This window comes from Lactuca serriola, chromosome 8 (assembly GCF_051521515.1).
Source record: "Lactuca serriola cultivar US96UC23 chromosome 8, Lser_US96UC23_V15, whole genome shotgun sequence".
In the NCBI taxonomy this organism is placed as follows: domain Eukaryota; kingdom Viridiplantae; phylum Streptophyta; class Magnoliopsida; order Asterales; family Asteraceae; genus Lactuca; species Lactuca serriola.
The window spans coordinates 196081615-196087023 of NC_136415.1; the positions used below are offsets into that span (position 1 = coordinate 196081615).

Consider the following 5409-nt stretch of genomic DNA (forward strand, 5'->3'; position numbering starts at 1 on the left):
TTAACAGAAACAAAGACTTACCAACGTATTGTTTGTTATAATAAATTAAAAGTGTGTTGCATATATGAACACAAACACTAATATCACCAAAAGGAAAGGTAAAAAAATTCAAATTAAAACACGAAGAAAATGAATTTATTCATAAATATGTAATTTGTATTGATGTAATGATAACACAACCAAACTACAACCCTAATTCACAAACATGAAAGAAGACGCCACAAGTATCGACAAGATTGGGGAGATATTGGTAGTGTGGTGGCAATAAAATCTGATTAATGTCTATGTATTTGCATTGGCAATTTATGTGGTGGTGATCTAATTCTTCACAACAAATTGGAGACGGTGAACCTTTTACAATTAGAGCTGTATAACAATCCTTTATATCTTCATTAGGATTACACTCTTGAGCGTACACATCACCCAAAAGAAACATCATTGCAACCACTATAGCAAGAATAGATCTAGTGTTCATCATTTTACTAATCTTGTGATGAAAACTTGAAAGATATCAATATAAATATTGGGAAACTTGGCTTCTTATTACATTCACAATGGTATATATCTTTACTATCTTATAAAAGAAATCCTATTATTTCTATAAATAGACTAAATATAATAATATTATTTTTTTAAGATGTCCAAACCATTAAGCTGATATTACAAGTAAACATTAATAAAATTATATTAAATTCAAACATACATTTATCCAGGTTTTGAAACAAATCTCAACAATTCCGATCTTCTTCCTCAATTCTGGATTCATTCAAAATATAAAACCTTGTAGATCCAAATACGCTCCAGCAAATATCCTTAAATGTCTTATGATATGTTGATTCAATTTTCAAAATTTGAAGTCTATAGCCTTAAATATCCTTAAATGTGGGTACAAGTTCTCAACCCCATCGTATGCAACCTCATTCACGATTTCTCACATTCCCTGTAGTATTCACTTTTCTTTGTATTCCTTTTTGTCAGATAACAATCGCCTACGACAACGGTGACACCCTACACAAGGTCTCTAGAAAGGATGAATCCGCACCTACTGATCTTGTATGTAATTTCCGATCTCCTTCTCCAAAAAAAAACTGATCTTCATCATCTTCGCTGAAATTAGGGTTATTGTTTTTCTAATTTAGGTTTTTCCGATCTAAGAGTATTTGTTTTTTCGATCTATTATTTCCCGGTCTACGGTTTTTGTTCGTCAGCACTGGTGGGCTTGATCTCTCTCGGCAGTTACAAGGTATGTTTCTCCACAACAACCATCATTTTTTTACTTCTGTGTTTAAAATTTATGCAATTTGTGGGTATCAGAGAATTGGTGTAATGTCTCGTATGATTCAAACACAATGAAAATCATGTATGAAGTATATCTCTTTAACTTTTTCATAAGTTAGGTAGATTTACTGTTTGCTATCAAATGGTTATACTTCATAATTTATTATGTTTGACTTATTCAACTTATTCTGTTATAGAAGCAGGCTATTTTTTGAAGAATCTATCATTGGAAATCCGTGATCCCTCAAAGAAGGTGAGCAATATGCATGCAGTACTATGATATACTAAGTTCAATTTTCCTGTTCTTTTACTTGATTGTTATGTTCTCTTTGATCTTTTTTTTCAAATACAGGGTATGTTTCCCTCTAGCTCGAAATTTAGTTTCAGTTGATGCAGGTTTGCCCTTATTTTTTCTCATTCTACTATTGTTTATATGTACATGTTTATTTAAATAATTATATGTTTTATTGAATAAAGGAGAGAAAATTAATATCATCTTTTGGTCCGATGTAGTGAAGTGAATATACACACACCAAGACGATTTAAGGAAGTTGATGGTTATTAATTACCATGGTTATTGTGATTTTAAGGAAGTTAATAATTAGTTATGTTTAATTTCCTTTTTTTAATTACCATGGTTATTGTGATTTTTTAACAAGATATGGTCGAGATCTTAATTTATCTTTTTTTTTATTTTCATTTGTGTGTTAATGTTAATTGTTAATTTGTTATAACTTTTTCATATATTTCGTTTATTGTTCAATTTATGAGGAAGGTTTTTTAGTTACAGAAAAAAAAATGATTCCACCGGCTGTAGTGTCGGCAAACATTTATTTTGATACTTTTTATAATTATATTATTGTTAAGGGTTGTAATTTTATAAGAGAATGGTCATTTCATTTTATTCAAGTCATATAACATTTTGGATGCTATTTTATTACATGTAGTATAACAATATGAAACATAGGGAAACTCTTTGAAAAAGTGAGCATATTAAAAAAGATAATCGTAATTGAATTTATTTGAAAGATTGGATTGTATTTTAGGATGATTTTTTGTTTTATTCATTTTCATGAACAATTTCTCATGCACAACGCTACTTGAATAAAAACAATTCTTTATTGGTTTAGACTTTTGATTAAATATGTTTAAAAACCAACTAATTTGCATCAGTTTGTTTCAAAATACAAAAAAAAAATTGTATTTTTAGACAATCAGAGATTTTAAATGTTCGATTTTTTGACAATTTGAAATATTAAATATTGTATTTTAGATTAAATAAATACCAACCGGATGTGCTAAAGTTTTATTCTATTGTTTTGTACTTTTATTAGAATATAAATAAATCGAATATAATAATATTATTTTTTAAGACGTCTAAAAAAGATAATATTAAAATCTGATTTAGTAAAAAAGTCAAAAGATTACCGACTATGAAATGGAAATCGTAAGCACCGTGTACAATTCTACTATGAATAATATCACTTTATCATCTAAATATCCCTTGATTATCTTGATCTTAAGTTCACTAAAAATGAATTATTCAAAGTTAAACCTTTATTCCCTTAATTTCTGCCAATTGAATTGGTTGGGATTGAGATTCAAGCTATATAGCACCTCTTATCTTGGTTTCTCTCCACTTTCTATGAATCGTTTCTTTCTCTCTCAATATATTACTCTCAAAAAAACCTTAAATAGAACTGACATTACCCTCCATCTCTAAAAATCATCGACCATAATTTCTTTTCCCTTTCTTCGTCGCTCATCTCAATCTCTTTACTTTGTGTATGTAGGGAACCAAGAACGGTTGGGAACATCTTGGAAAGCGCACCATTCTTGAGTGAATAACGTCAAATGAGGCTATCAACAAGGTTTTAAATGCTAATTTCTGATTTTTTTTTGTTCAATTTAAATTTAACCAAATAAAAAGGAATTCAATTAAATGTTAAAGCTCATGTTAGAAGAGATACGAGTAATGCCAAGGAGATCAAAAGTGATTTCTTGATTACTTACTTGAAGAACTGAAACTTTGTGATTCGATCATTATAGAAGCATTTTCTATGGATATGATACTAGGCTTCAGATGCTATTATTTGCTACTTTTCAAGCTTCAAACTTCTATGGCAAGTCCATGTACTTTACAAGAAACATGGACCCCTCCACATACCCTTCTTATACATGAAAATATCTTTAAGTTCATCCCCACCCTCACTGACCCACTCTCACCGTTCATTTATTTTTTCTTAAATATGCTTTAGAATATCTAGGCTTACAATACTATTTGAAACCAAGATGGTCCGTTAGAGTATAATGCAATGTAATGGGATTTTGATGAGGATAAGCTACAACCTTTAATGTTGTTTTCTCTAAATGTACTTTGAAATATTTACTTAATTATAGCTTGGTATTGTATATGTTTTCCAAGACTACTTATGCATTGCTCTTGCAATATGTTATTATTTGTTTTCTGTCTTTTAATCTTTATAATGGTACATTTGAAATGAATAGTGTAATGGATTCAATAATAAAATAGATCCAAGTTTTAAAACCATAATTGAATTCCAAATTAGATAAATCATTCAAATTGAACACTATAGCTCTAAACCCAACAGACTAGATCAAATTTCTAAACATCAGGTTTCTTGAAAATTATTGAATGATGAATTTGTGTGTGCTCTTCAATTTTCTAATCAATCGTATTCTCTATTGATAAATTTATATATGCATGTTTTTTTTTGTCGATTGGTAGAAACAATGATTTCATCTTTATTATATTATAAAGACATACTATTTTTTGTAAAATTATCAAAAAAAAAAAAAAAAAAAAAGAAGAACAATGAAAAATGAAATAAAAAAACTCAAAAAAAGTACATATAAATTATTTTGGTGTGGTGGTGTGGTGACTATTTCGTAGGTAAATGGTATGATATGGAGAATGATATGATATACAGAGGAGTATCCATAACCACCCACCTTGGAGCTCAATAATAAAAATGTCAAAAAGTAGTTCGGTTAATCCAAAAAGTATTATGATTCGTGAGTATAAAATCAATGTTATTTTCAAAATGTTTATATTAATATTATTGGAACATAGCTATTTCATTATTAATGTTATTCTATTATTTAACCTAGAATTCAAAACTTCAAACCCAAAACTCAAAACCTTAAATACATAACCCTAATACCTAAACATATATGTCAAACCCGAAACCCCAAAATTCAAATAAACCAAAAACCCTAAACCCCAAACCAAAAAAGTTTTTTTACAGAGACATTGAGTGTAATTTGAAATATCACATGTTTTCGAAATAAAATTTATTGCCCATAAAAAGCTATTTTCTACACACTTGATGAAACGAATTGCCGGTAAAAATATCATTGTCTGCTGTATTACTCTAGATTCGTTGGTCTTTTGAAGATACATGTCATGAAATAGAAATGATATATTTTCGACACGATAGACACAACATATGAAAAGACCTATCCAACATACACAAAAGCGACAAATAAATTAAATAATACATTGTTCGTCGAAAAAAAAAAACGAATCACTGAATTGAAACTAATTCTTAGTGATACTTGCCAATACATTATATCTTATTTCTAATATGACATGTTTCTTAAAACAAACTAATGTAACGCAAAAGAAATTTAAACAGGTAATTTTGAATTTTAATAATGTAACGCAAGATTTATATTAGTTGTTTTTAGTCAAACCATAGTATTAAACGAAAGAGTTTAGTATAGTTCGGCGAATAAAAAGGTTTGATTTTCTTTTTTTACTAAAAAATTCCAAATGGATTCTTCCTAGAAAAATTGCAAGGGTATGTAAATAATTTTATAATGTTTACTAAAAGTATATAAAACTTTGTGAGTTTGTTCAATCCCATAGTGGTATTTGACCAAGTAAAATCGTTTTTGTTTGGTTAATGGATTTCAAACAAATTTAGAGTAATTGTAATATAAATTTCAATAGTAATTATGTTTGGTTGATAAAATCAAACGAATTAGAGTTATTTAGATATATCATTAATTTTCGCATCCAAAAGAATTTGCCATTATTTGGCTACAGAAAAAGATTTTTGATTTCACTTCTTATATTTTCTATAAAGACCAAAATGTCATCCCAGA

General features: G+C 28.3%; 1 long non-coding RNA gene across 3 annotated transcripts; it reads left to right on the forward strand.

Moving 5' to 3' along the window:
- Window positions 1-754: 754 nt before the first annotated feature.
- On the forward strand, window positions 755-3650 carry LOC145069524 (uncharacterized). 3 transcript variants are annotated; one of them, XR_013689537.1, is made up of 6 exons: window positions 755-882; window positions 979-1053; window positions 1140-1243; window positions 1476-1531; window positions 1631-1674; window positions 1792-1977. It is a non-coding gene; the product is annotated as an uncharacterized LOC145069524 (long non-coding RNA). The 3 variants fall into 3 exon arrangements; XR_013689538.1 differs by lacking the exons at window positions 755-882; window positions 1792-1977 and adding an exon at window positions 3072-3650 and having other exon boundaries at window positions 889-1053; XR_013689536.1 differs by lacking the exon at window positions 755-882 and having other exon boundaries at window positions 889-1053.
- Window positions 3651-5409: the final 1759 nt, after the last annotated feature.